Genomic DNA, 14,459 nt, shown 5'->3' on the forward strand with positions numbered 1-14,459 from the left:
ACGGATTACATAAAATATAGTAGGTGGTCTGTGTTCTAAAATTCAGTATTATGTGGCTGTTTAAAAAATGAAACATCTGTATACAGATGGATATGAAAAATATCTAAGACCAACTTTGTGTGGAAGAAAACAAAAGCTAAGGACAGACAGCCTGGATAGCAGGCTACTATTTGTGTGGGTAATTTTTTCTTTAAATATATATTTGTAATTGTGTAGGCTATCTTGGGAAGGATACAGCAGTAGCAGTATGGTTGTGTCTAAAAGGAAGAATAGGTGGCTGGGGACCAGAGACTGGTGGAGACTTTCTTCCCACTGTGCACCCTTTTACATCTTTTGAATTTACACCCTGTCCATATATTATCTATTCAAACACATTAGTGAGTTTCTTTTTTATTAGTAAAAACTAAAATTAAAATAAGATGGATTCATATCTACAGAAATAAACATATCAATCATATATTTTAAATGAAAAAAGAAGCATTATCAACAATAGGCAAATTATGGAAAGAGCCCAAATGTCCATCGACTGATGAATGGATAAAGAAAATGTAGCATACACACCCTCACACACACACACACACTCACACACACACACTCACACACACACACACTCACACACACACCCTCACACACCCTCACACACACACCCTCACACACCCTCACACACACTCACACACCCTCACACACTCACACTCACACACACTCACACCCTCACACACACCCTCACACACACACACACTCACACACACACACTCACACACACACACACCCACGATACTACTCAGCCATAAAAAGGAATGCAATCTTGTCATTTCTAATGATGTGGATGGAGCTAGAGATTATTATGCTAAGTGCAATAAGTCAGAGAAAGACAAATACCATATGATTTCACTCATATGTGGAATTTAAGAAATAAAACAAATGGTGGGGGGGAGGGGGAAGAGAGGCAAACCAGAAAACAGACTCTTAACTACAGAGAACAAACTGAGGGTTTCTGGAAGGGATGTAGGCAGGGGGACGGGTTAAATGGGTCATGGGCTTTAAGGAGGGCACTTGGTGTTGCATGTAAATGATGAACCACTAAATTCTACACCTGAAACTAATGTTATAGTGTATGTTAACTAACCGGAATTTAAATAAAAACTTGAAAAAAAATAAAGTGAAAAAAGAAGTCACATAAAATATATACAGTATGATACTACCTATGCTTTAAAAAATACTCTAAGCATAGGAGTGCCTGGGAGGCTCAGTCGGTTAGGCTTCTGACTCTTTTTTTTAAAGATTTTATTGATTTATTTGACAGCAAGAGAGGGAACACAAGCAGGGGGAGTGGGAGAGGAAAAAGCAGGCTCCCAGCAGAGCAGGGACCCCGATGTGGGGCTTGATCCCAGGACCCTGGGATCACGCCCTGAGCTGAAGGCAGACACTTAATGACTGAGCCACCCAGGCGCCCCTAGGCTTCTGACTCTTGATTTCAGCTCAGATCATGATACCAGGGTCAAGAGATCTAGCCCCTGATATTGACTCCATGCTTAGCTCTAAGCCTGCTTGTCCCTCTCTCTCCCTCTGCCCCGCCCTCTGCTCACACACTCCTTCACACACTCTCTTTCTCTCTCAAATTAATACAATCTTTAAGAAAAAATACTCTGAGTACACCTGTGTTCATACACACACGTATGTGAAGACATTAAAAAGTTACGAGGGGAATGGAGAAGGAGCTTTCACTTTTTATGCTGTGTATTTCTGCTTTACTTAAAAGCTTTATAACATGCAATTATTCAGTAATTTAAAATACAAATTTAAAAGTGAGACAGCTTGGGATGCCTGGGTGGCTCAGCCGGTTACGCATCTGCCTTCAGCTCAGGTCATGATCCCAGGGTCCTGCTCAGTGGGGAGCCTGCTTCTCCTTCTGTCCGCCTCTCCCCCTGCTTATGCTCACTCTCTCTCTCTCTCTCTCTGACAAATAAATAAATAAATAATCTTAAAAAGAGAGAGAGAGACAGAGACAGCTCTAGGGGCATCTGGATGGCTTAGTGGGTTAAGCATCAAACTCTTGATTTCAGGTCAGGTCATGATCTCAGGGTCCTAAGACTGATCCCCATGTCAGACTCCGCACTCTGGGGAATCTGCTTAAGATTCTCTCTCCCTGGGGCACCTGGGTGGCACAGCGGTTGAGCGTCTGCCTTCGGCTCAGGGTGTGATCCTGGCGTTATGGGATCGAGCCCCACATCAGGCTCCTCCGCTATGAGCCTGCTTCTTCCTCTCCCACTCCCCCTGCTTGTGTTCCCTCTCTCGCTGGCTGTCTCTATCTCTGTCGAATGAATGAATAAATAAAATCTTTAAAAAAAAAAAGGATTCTCTCTCCCTTTCCCTCTGCCCCTCTGCACACTGCCCCCCACCTCACGCTCCCTCCCTCTCTCTCTCAAAAAAAAAAGAAAGAAAGAAAGAAAAAGAAAAAGAAAGAAAGAAAAATGAGATGGCTGTGTATGTGCTAGTCAGTTATCCTCTCTAAGATACAGTGTTGGGTAAAAAAGGAACAAAACAGTATATATGCTATGCAACCATTTGTACGCAGAATTTGTATGAGGCTCTTAAAGCGTATATGTGGGATTGGCACCAACTGGTCCCTCTGGGAAGGGAAAATGGATGGCTAAGAAACAGATAAATAGGGACTACACCTCTGCATGGTGTATAATTTGCATATTTTCTAATTTTGTGCCATATGTACATGCTACCTAGTATTCTAGTCCACTTTTTTTATTACCTTAATTTTTAAATAAAATTAGGCTAGATTATGTCAGTAATAAGATTAAAGCCTAGGGGCACCTAGGTAGCTCAGTCAAAATTAAGTGTCTTGATTTTGGCTCAGGTCACAATCTCAAGGTTTTGAGATTGAGCCTGCATGGGGCTCCACACTGAGCGTGGAGTCAGCTTAAGATTCTCTCCCTTCGCCCCTCCTCCCACTAAAGGGGGTTAGCTCTCTCTCCCTCTCTCTCTCTCAAAAAATATTTTAAATTTTTTTTAAAGATTAAAGCCTAAAAGAACTTGGAAAATCAAGTGGTTTATTTCCTTCAACACGCGGACACGATTCCCACTCTAGAATATTTTGTCTTCTTGGGAGCTGGTACTCCGAGGCACCCATGAAAACATCCCCTCAAAAGACCAAAGCACAGCTTAATTCTGTCCGTGGTCAGCATTCTTGTGACACCCATCCTAGAGGCCCCACGCTGCATAAAACAATACTGAGAGGAGACTAAAACCAAACTATCTCAACAGATACCAGCTCTGAGCAAATTATTCTAACCATTAAGAATTGTTTGTCGGTTAAGTGGCCGCCTTCGCCTCAGGTCATGATCCCAAGGTCCTGGAATCGAGTCCCACGTCGGGCTCTCTGCTCAGCAGGGAGCCTGCTTCCCCTTCGGCCCCTGCCTGCCACTCCCCCTGCTTGGGCTCCTGCGCTCTCTGGCTCTCTCTGTCAGATAGATAGATAGATGATAGATAGATAGATAGATAGATAGATAGATAGATAGATAGAGACAGATAGATCTTTAAAAAGTGCCTACTATGTGCACAGTCTGGCAGCTCACACCCCTATTTGTCTCTTAAATGTGTCAGGATCACAGACATTGAGGCCCACTTTTTAAAAATCAGATTAACACAATTTGATGGAATGTTTCTTTTTAATCCTCCCTTCTTCGAACCATGGGTAGCAAGTAGAGTCTACTGCCTGTCAAAATTTCCCTCCTCCGGACAAAGTCAAAATACTAGGTATAATAACATACATAACAATGTAACACCCGACCTAGCTATGTAGCCTGACAAGAATTGCTCTAAAATATCCCTACAATTGGCCCAAAAGTTCAGGAGTCCCAGAGGAAGGTCCCTTCTGTTCCTGTTGTGCCCACCCCAAACCAAGCCCTGGGGGGTCAGCTGCTGCTCTGCTCTTGGCCCCGCCCAGCAATTCCCTCTTCTTCCCTCCAGGCGCCCCTGACAGACAGAGTGATTCATGATTCACTCCAAATCCCTCACATTTCTGCCTGGATCAGTCCCACTGGCAGAATGTCTGCCCCTCTCGCCAGCGTAAGGCCTGCAGTCAGGGTCGGCCTGAAAGCCCTGGCAACTTCCTTCTTCGAACCGCCAGCCCCAGCCAGCTCTCTTCTCCCACACTACCAGTCCTTCGTGACATGAACTACTGCTCTGGCAATTCACTGTGCACCACCCGGGACAGAGGGCTCTTCCCTTACTGTCTACGCCATGACTCGTGTTTGCTGGGAATAATTACAAGGAGAAGGATATAGGCCCTAGGAGGGGAGAAAAAGAAGTGGGCTGGCAGGACAGAAGTCATATTTTGGCAGTAAAGCCTGGCAGGGAAATGGGAACCCGGTCAGATGCCCCAGGGCCTTTTCACCACCTTCTCTGACGGGGAGAACCCTGGAGACTAGAGGAAAGGGAGAGAGGCAGGGCAGCTTTGACTCCAGCGGTCATTCTGGGCCTGGTCAGCACTCCACAACCCGCGTGCCGGAGTGGGGTCTAGTGGCAACCCTTCCTTCCCTCCCTTCCCATCTTCACTATAATATGCTTTCAATCCCACAGGAGCGCCCCCAGGCTCTTCCCTGGAGGACCACCCTCAGGCTACTAGAACCACTTTACCCTGCTAGTAGAGAGCCAGAGGGCCTGGGACTTCTTCCCCCAGGGCAGCCCTGCCCAGGGACCCACGGGTGATGGGATAATTCTGAGGCATAGTTTACATTCAGGATGCTTCTGCAGAGTCAGGCCAAACTGCCCCCTGAGGGACTTCTGACACCACACCCTTGCCCGGGGGACCTCTGCTTTCCCATCCCGCTTTTCCTGCTCCCTCACCTGTCTCTCCAGGGAGCACGCCCTTGATAAATCACGGGTCTTCTCTAAGAGCCTGCTTCTGGGGAGCTTGACCTAAGACGGGCAAGGTGGGGGCTGGGGGAACGCCCTTTGGCACACAGAGAAAGGAAGCAACGTGGTTTTGTTTTGTTCTTTTAATTTCCTAAAATATCCAAGTTCTTTTGTGCGTTGGGAGTAGTGGCAACGAGAGGAGATAGAAGCCAACAGGATGGTGCTTGACTTCCCCCGTACTTACACCTCGTGGACTCAGGGACTGTAGGCAACCAGGTCAAGGCCCACGTATTAGACTTTATTCAGTCATAACCCCTACTGGACTCCCCACTGTGCCATGGCTAAGCCCATTCTCTCTCTTTTTTAATTCCTCAGAACAGCCCTACATAATAGTAGCCCCATTTACCAGATTAGACTGTGAGAAACAAAGTCCTTGTCCCAAGTGCCACCGCAGACCCCAGGCCTACCTTCCTCTGTTCCGTGCACGTTCAACCGTCACACTTGCTCTGTGCTCCTCATGGGCCAGCCGGGACCTTCGGATCCAAATTGCTCAAAACACTTCACTGACTGCTCTGAATGGGAGAGCCCTCAAAATAACAAGAACTAGCCCTCAAAACAAGCAGACTGCAAGGTGAAATAACCCCTTTCACTAAAATCCAAAGTAATCTCGTTGGGGAAGAAGGGTTTAAAAACAGCTTAAGATCCCAGATTTCCATCATTCCTCCCATAAACGCCTAAAAAGGCACAAGGAGGAAACAGGCCCGAGGTCTCCATGGTTGATGTGATTTAAACTTTATAACTTTAGAGTTTCCACATTTCCCCTAGTTCTGTATGAGTTTTACCTTCTTTCCCTCCGCCCTCCCAACAGGCCAGGTAAAAATTTTTATAGAAATGCAAAAAGTAAGAAAGCGGGGGAGGAGCCCTGAGCTTTCTTGGCTCTCAGGAAATGGTATCTACTTTCTAAAACTTTTTAAAACCAAACTCAAAACATACTGTCAGTCATATTAGGAAACAGCCCTGCAAAGCACAACAACAGTACCACATGCGAAATTCTTCTTAAAATAGATTAAAATGCATCCCTCTGTTTGCTTTGTGTTTTGGAGAGTAGTTCCGTGCCCTGGCTTATTAGGTGGTTATTAACATAGTCTAAACATTTTATTTATTTATTATTTTTTTAAGATTTATTTATTTATTTATTTGAGAGAGACAGTGAGAAAGAGCGTGAGAGAGAAGCAGGGAGCCTGACGCGGGACTCGATCCCACGACCCTGAGATCATGACCGATACCAAAGGCAGACGCTTAGCTGACTGAGCCACCCGGACGCCCCTATTAGCACAGTTTGAACAACAGCACAGCATCATTATCAAAAATATTGAGCACTAATCATCCAAAAGAAAAAAGAAAAGAAGGCTGCTTTTTATTTATCAAGCTTGCTGCCCGTCCCACGTAGCTTGGTTTGGGGCTCAAACCGTAGGTCTGTCAAACAGGACTGAGGCCCTTCTCCTCCCTGCACGGAAGCAGCAGCACACCCAGCAGCTGAGGAGCAGTGAAGCAGGAGGGGGACAGGGTTGGGGGGCAAGAAGGCAGCAGTGTGCCCAGGGAGTAGCAGTGACAAGAAAGGGACAGTGTGGAGGTGGTGGCATGCCCAGTGGCCAAGCTGGAGGCTGGAAGGGAAAAACGGCGGACCACGGAAGCAGTTCCCTAAAGAGGCAGTTGGAACAGTAAAGAGATTAATGATATACAAGGGGGTTGAACAAGTAAGCATACTGGGGCCCGCGGGAGCCTATCTCTCATCATCAGAAAAGGAATCTACAAACATTGAAAGGGAGAAGACCGGAGAGAAAACTGAAGTATTGGATTAGAATTAGATGCTATCAATCTAAAATGATTTTAGAATACATGTACAGAAACAGATGTATGCGTGTATGCGTCTGCGTGTGAACTGGATTCTGGGTTTCTCAGCACCATCCTTCATTAAGAGGAGCCAGAGAGCTCCCTGGAGAAATGGCTGGTTCCTGGACTGGGGCAATGAGCTCGGAACATGTTGAGCCAGAAAATACAGGAAAGATGGAGCACCTGGGTGGCTCAGTCGGTTGAGCGTCCGACTCTTAATTTCGGCTCAGGTCATGATCTTAGGGTCCCGTGTCAGGCTCCTCCCTGAGCCTGGAGCCTGCTTAAAAGAGTCTCTCTCTCTCTCTCTTTCTTTCTCCCTCTGCCCTCCCTCCACCCACCCCTTGGCTCACACTCTCTGCTCACTCTCTAAAAAAAAGAAAAAAGTAAGCAAATGCTAAAAGAATGAATGATGGAGACATGACAGGAGCCAGTGTGATGATGTTCCCACTGGTCCAATGTCACTTTGAGCATCAAAAATAACTAATGATAACAGTCCTTTAAATAATGGGAATCCATGCATCTCTTCATACACATATATATAGCAAATAAAATGAGAAGGGAACATTCTGCTTACAGTAGAATGTCAGCAGTAGGCAGAATTAATGATAAACCCAGAAAACCAGTATTCAACAACTATCACAGTGATGGCTGATTCAGAAGGGACTCAGCCGTGGAGACAGGCTGGCGAGAACAGGCTACTGGGGTCTCCTCCCCAAATCCTTACCAGTTATGAAGGGAAAACGGGAATTTATGGTAGAGAAATGAAGTGATGGAGAGTAACATCTCCAGTGGTTACATCACTGGCGACTTCTCAACGCACAGCATCATTGCTGGAGGATTCCAGCCAGGAATGCATGGCCCGAGTCTGGGCATGAAGAGAGATGAGACAGACCCGGGTGGGCCATCTTACAAAGTGAAAAGCGAGTACTTTTTCTACTCGAGATCCTGAAAGATAGGGAAAGACCAAAGAACTGCTCCAAATCCAAGGAGACTGGAGAGCCTTGGCCACTAACCGCCACATAGGACCTTGAATTGTACCCTGGACAAGAAAGAAAGAAAGAAGTGACAATGGTGGGGACAGTTGGCAATATGTAAACGGAGTCTGAGGAGGCCATGATAATGGTGAAACTGACCTGCGTGGTTGTATGACATTTCTATAAGAGAGTGTCCTTCCTTTGGGGAAATATACACCTGAATAATCAGGAGTGATGAGAGCATGTCAGCAACCTGTTCTCAAGCAGTTCAGAAAAAGACTATGTCGTCATTATTTACGACTACACTATACACTTGAAGAGGGAAAGAAGGCAAGAGAAAGAGCCTGAAAATATAAAATATTAATAAATGGATATTCTGGGGGAAAGGGATACAAAATTTCTTTGTACCGTTCTTGCAACTTCTACACATTTAAAATTATTTTAGAATAAATTATTTAAAAAAAAATAGGATCCAGGCAAAACTTGAGGTGACCAAGAGAGGAACTAGAAGAGTGGGTGAGTGGAGGAGCCGATGAAATGAGAGGTAAAGAGAAGAAAGCAATAAAGCAATTTATTACCTTCTCCCCTTTGTCCCTTTTACAATAAATGCATTGGAAACTATCTGCAATATAGCTCCAGCTGCTTTCCCCACACGTCAAACCAGATTCTATATACAAATATTGTGCAGTAGGACAAGCAGGGGCTTTGCTGCCGGACAGACCTGGATGCAGACACGCTTAGAGCTCTGTGCTTGTGGGCACATTATCGACCTTCTAAGACTCAGGTTTCTCAGGTATAAAATGGGGATAATCACACATTATCTCTCAGGTTGTTATGAAGATTGGGGGAGATTATTTACAGACAACACATAGATCACCTAGGAGTAGACATGGGGTCAATGGTTGAAGCCAAGTTCTCATGGAGAACTCGCTGTCATTTGGGGTTTACATTGCACATCAGTGACTTTTCGAATACTGAAAGCTTAACTTTCTTTCATTCCTGAGTCTGTCGCTGAACAGTTTGTGTTGAAACAAAACAAAGCAATTCAAAAACTACTGCAATTAGGGATCAGGGCTGTTGTAGACAGAGAATGGTATCAAAGGGGCCTCGGGCACATTTATGATGCTGATACCAGGTGAGACACCCACTGTTTAAACAAATTCGTAACGTGCTGAGTGTTATTTATTGACCCTGTGCTGGGCAGAAGGTGCACAGCAAAACTGCCTCCATCTACTTCTGAAGCTAGTATTCATCAGTCACCGTGCCTCTGTTACAGCCTGAAATTTATTATACTGCAAATAAAATGCCCAGCCTTGTGACAGGCTTTCAGTATTGACTGATATTGACTAGTGAGTTTTCTTGTCTTGTGAGCCCCTCAGATCCCATCCTTGTAACTACACAGATAAAGCCAGTGGTGGGTCCAGAATTTCCAGTCGGGAGAAGATGAGGTTAAAAGGGGAGACTTAGGGAAATTATCTTGTTTTTTTTTACGATTTTATTTATTTATTAGAGAGAGAGAGCACAAACAGGGGGAGTAGCAGGCAGAGTGAGAGGGAGAAGCAGGCTCCCCACTGAGCAGGGAGCCTGATGTGGGGCTCCATCCCAGGACCCTGGGATCATGACTTGAGCTGAGGGTAGACGTTTAACTGACTGAGCCACCCAGGCGCCCGGGGAACTTGTCTTGAAGGAGTGTTTTAATACCAAGCAGACTTTTGAGACAAGCTTAAGAAAAAGAGCAAATTTCCTTTAGAATTTCACACAGAATTGAAAAATAACCATTGTCCAGATCAAAAGACATTATTAAGGTCACTATCTATGATCATGGTTCCTGGCTAGCTGTAGGAGGGGCTGATGGAGACAAAGGAGGGGGACACCTTTGGCTCAGCCACCGTCCTCAGCCCAGTACCTGGCACATAGCAGGCTCTAATGCTAGCCTACTCCTGCCTTGCCAGCTGAATTTTAGAAACTTCTAGACTCAGCTCTCAATCAATGACAAGGCAGAGTCAGTCACTAAGCCTTCACTGTGCTATCATGTGTGACTCTGTCTATCCTGAGATTCTTACATGGGGAAGTGGGAGACAAGACAGACAGATGTGAGAAATAAAGGCAAATATAACCCAAAGAAGGTACAAAACTAATCACAGCTGTGTAGTACTGGGAGGAGCGGGCCACAGGCATGACGGAGGAGACAGGACCAGCCGGGATTAATGTGGAAGACGTGGGGGGTGGGGGGAAGGTCAGCAGACCCAGTGCCCATTGTTGCTTGCAGCTAATTGAAAACAAAGGGAAAGGTAAATGTTATTTCAGATCCTCTCACCAAGATAGATGATTAAAGTGGCCATGAAGAGCCCTCTCATTTTTTTTTTTTTAATTGACAACACTTCTCCAAGGAGTCTACATGGCTGAGCCACCCCCAAATTCCCAGGTTCAGCCTTCAGTCTTCCCAGGGACTACTAATTGCCTCAACTTGCCTGTCTATGAATTTTCTTTCCATCAAGAATGGAAGTAGGAAAAGCAGGCTTTTGGAGGTTTGGGCAAGAAGACCTGATGGCCAGGCCACCCCTAATGGCTCCTCTGCGTCTGCATTTCTGGTCTGTGGTTGTGGGAGCAGGTGCCCTGTGGGAGTCATGAGCCCTCAGGGAAAAGCCTGTCAGGAGCCACAGTTGGTCTCCTGAGGACCTCTGAGCCCACGGACGAGCTTCTTGAAAGAACGAACATGTCTGAGCTCCGAATATTCTCTCCTATCCATAGAAGCCATGGCGTAGATCTGAAACACTTAAGTAAGTGATCATTAATCACGAGGAACAGGTTTTGTGGGCAGGACTCCCGTACAAACACTCAACTACCATTAACTTGTATTGCAGATGTCGGTCTGTGAGAACACCGGTTCTGAATACCAGGAATGTGTCTCTCTCAGATTGGAGGCCGATGAGGTGAAAAGAGAGATTTATGCAATGCAAGCTATCTCTCTCTTCTCTTTCTTCCTTGGATTTTTCTCTATCTTGAGTAAAGTTCGGTTTTCAGAAGATCAATCCCGGTTGTAAACACAGTCTTTAAAACCTTTGCACTGCTTTCCTGCAGAATTTATGATTTGTTTACATTTGAGGCGAGGAGCAGCAAGAGGGGTAATCCTGAAGCCTTTGGTAGACTACTCGAAAGAAAAAAGGGAATGCGGGACACATGAGTAAAAATACTTCCTTGTTCCAGCCATGATTTGTGGGTGCACAATTCTCCCAAAGAGAGAGGTCATGCCCTAAGGAAATTGGTCCAACCAGCCCTTTGTAACCATTAAAATAAGTGCCTGAGAGCTTCAGAGAAAATTCCAGAAATCCACAGATTTCAGGATTTGGAAAACGCACGAGAGAAAATTTAAGGCAGGTGCCTCGATGGTGATTCGGGGTGTTGCCGGCATGAATGCCTTCTGGGAACTGTTAATAGCAGGCCACACAGTGGACACCTGGAATGAGAAACTGCCAAACAGAAACCCAGTCATGAACGGTCCTCGTGGTGGGGACAAAAGTCAGAGGCCAAAGAGAGTGGCTGAGTGGGAATTAAGTAACCCAAAATTTTTTTCAACATAAATCACAGAAGATTTAAATTCCTCCCTCATAGTTACAGAACTCTTTGTCATCTCAGTAACAGAAGTTCTAATATAAATAAAAGGATAAAGGAGAGGAATTAAAAGACCTCGGTCCTAGTGAAGGCTAGAACCTTCTACGTACTCATACCTACTGGGTACATGACCTCCGGCAAATAACACACCCGGCCCCGAGTCTCGCCGGTGGTATGGGAACACAAGCACTGCTACTCAGAGTTAAAATGAGGATAAGATAGTGCATGAAAGATAAGTGCAGAAAATGCTATGCAAAGTTAATCCTGGGGCACCCGGGTGGCTCCGTTGGTTAAGTGTCTGCCTTCGGCTCAGGTCATGATCCCCGGGTCCTGGGATCGAGCCTGAGTGAGGCTCTCTTCTCAGCGGGGAGTCTTCGAGTCTGCTTATCCCTCTCTCCTGCCCCTCCCACTGTTCATGCTCTCTCTCTCAAATAAATAAATAAAATCTTTTAAAAAAAGAAAAAGAATAGTCAGTCCTATAATACATAAAATGTTTGTCATCAATAATGGTGATAACAGCTGTGATAAATACTTTTGAAATAAACTATCAGGGGACGCCTGGGTGGTGCAATTGGTTAAGTGTCCGACTCTTGGTTTCAGCTCAGATTGTGATCTCAGGTGTGGTCAGGCTCTGTACTCAGCATGGCATCTGCTTGAGATTCTCTCTCCCTCTCCCTACCCCTCCTGCTTGCGCCCTCTCTTTCTCAAATAAATAAATCTTAAAAAAAAAAAAAAAAAAAAGGAAAGAAACTATCAGTTCCTACTCTAGAATGAATGGGTGTTAGAAAGGGAAATGTCCTGCTCTTCTTAGCAGGTCCACAGTGAGAACACCCAGGAAGGTAACTACAGCTTCCGCAGGTCAACTTCCGCCCACAAGGAGCAGTGTGAGACTTCTTTCTTTAGAAGGAGTATTGAGGGTAAGGCCGCGAGCAGGCATCACCATGTTAGTGGGGGAGAATCACTGTGATGGGGTCAGAAAAACTGGGCCGTGTCACATACTATCTCTGAAACTGGGGGAAAGTTATTTGTTCCCTTTGGACCTCCAAGCGTTAGGTCTAAAATAAACCATAGGTTTCCTATATCTTTTCCAGTACCAAAATCCTTTGATTCTTTATCAGGTAATAAGCAGATAAATTCGAAAATAATATATAGTTGGGGTGTCTGGGTGGCTCCCCAGATGGTACAGCATCTGACTCATGATCTCACAGTCATGAGTTCAAGCCCCACACCGGGTGTGGAGCCTACTAAAAAATACAAAATAAAATAATAATAAATAGTGGACTTCAGGGTCGTTTTTTATTGCAAGTCATATGTTAAGTAACGGAAGGGTTTACACAGGTCTATTGTGATCAACATCAGGCAAGAATTAACTTGGGTTTTGCTGAAAAGGTTTTTTAGTTACTTTGTAACTCAGATCTCCACTAGGCTTGTCAGCCATTCTTACAGGCTACCTTTCAGTGTGCTGTTTGAAAGGCAAGATTAAAAATCTTTAATCATTGATTTAAGGAATTTGAGTAATACCGTTTGGCTTTTTACCAGGCATCTTAAATATTTAAGAGAGAATGTGTCAATATTTGGACTAAATGAAAGAAAGATGCAGGAATACAACCTGTTGGTTCCTGAGATGTTTCCCATTGCAGAGAAGAAGCAGATTTTGTTGCCAGCCTCAAGCTGCCCTGCTGTCAGGCAAGAAGAAACAGAGTGGGAAACAAGCTGTATTCGCCTATGTTCTATCTTTGTTATGGCATCTTTGAGTCTGCTAACATATGGTACATAAAGTAAACTGGACTAGGTCATATAAGAATGGAGGGAACTGGTTGCTTATGGGTTTAACTGGTTTCGTATCAGTCTCAGACCCAAAGGAGAATGGGAGAAATTATAAACAGTAAAGCTCTCTAATAACAGAGCACTCATTCTGAGCTCTCATCTACAGCATGCCAGACTTCTAGACCACTGAAATTTCCAAGCAAACCTGAAAAGATTAGAAATGACTTCTGAAACGTTTTCAATCTATCGGGTTCAGGATGCATTTTTGTCATTGCCTAATTTCTGGAAAGCCACATCATTCCTTCACAAGTGCATGCATTTACTCACGCCTAATAAACCATGTGCTGGGCTGTGCGAGGTCCCTGCTGGGTGACAGGGGCTGGCCACTCCATCCCACCAACTTTCTCTCCTTACTCCCATGAATGAGAATCTGTTGGCGCGCACCATGTTTTAGGGAAGCAGAGTGGTGGCTGAATTCTCCTGCTCTCTGTGTAGATACTCTCACGTGACGGGGGAAATAAGTTAGATGCGGGCAGACAAGCTGTTGACTGACCCCTGACCAAGAATATGAGAAGTTAGTGAGGGCAGGCAGGGGAAGAGTGCTAACAATGGAAAACTCACTTTCTGACCCCAAAAGACAACCCTGTGTATTTCTTTTAGTAAAGCATGTGCCCCAGAATAGAATGAGGAGTTTTGTCTGCCTTGGGCACTTCTAGAAAAATGCGTGAGATGTTCGCTTATGAGATGCACAAATTTTGTTGAATATTGATAAAACATGGATATTAAAGAAGCAAAATGACAGCACGGTCTTGGAACTTGATTTACCAACACAAGGCCCCAAGCTCATCTACAGGTTCATCAGAAGCTAGGCTACAAGTATCTTACAGATAAGGCACTGGAGGCCAAGCTCACTACATGACTACAGCGTGAGCATTGAACTGGGAGTCATGAAACTGCGTCTCTGCCATTTAGCTGGAGGGGCCTCTGTACACCCCTCCAGAAATGAAAGCGGCAATGCAGTATTTCGGTCAGGACTACGGGCTCGGAGTGAATTCAGGATTCACTGCGACTGATAACTGGCCCGAATGTCTCTGAGCCTTGGTTTCTCATCTGTAAAATGAGGATAGTAATAGTACCTACCACAGTGGACTGTTGTAAGAATAAACGAGGGAAAGCATGTACTCCCGCTGGCCTTGTGAAACCAAGAAAAGAAAGACAATTCTCTGCATACAGATACGTTGTACTGTACGTGCAACCCAAGCCCGCTCAAGGAACTTTTGTGCCATTTGCACGCTGCGAAGAAATCATAACCATCCCCAGAAGCCATTAAGTGCATCTGAGAGA

The 14,459-nt window shown here is 45.1% G+C and overlaps 1 protein-coding gene across 1 annotated transcript in view; it reads right to left on the reverse strand.

The window, feature by feature from the left end:
- GATA6 (GATA binding protein 6) overlaps nt 1-14,459 on the reverse strand; it is a 175,597-nt gene that overhangs the window by 60,169 nt on the left and 100,969 nt on the right. The window lies entirely within an intron of this gene.

Source organism: Ursus arctos, unplaced genomic scaffold, assembly GCF_023065955.2.
Source record: "Ursus arctos isolate Adak ecotype North America unplaced genomic scaffold, UrsArc2.0 scaffold_17, whole genome shotgun sequence".
In the NCBI taxonomy this organism is placed as follows: Eukaryota; Metazoa; Chordata; class Mammalia; order Carnivora; family Ursidae; genus Ursus; species Ursus arctos.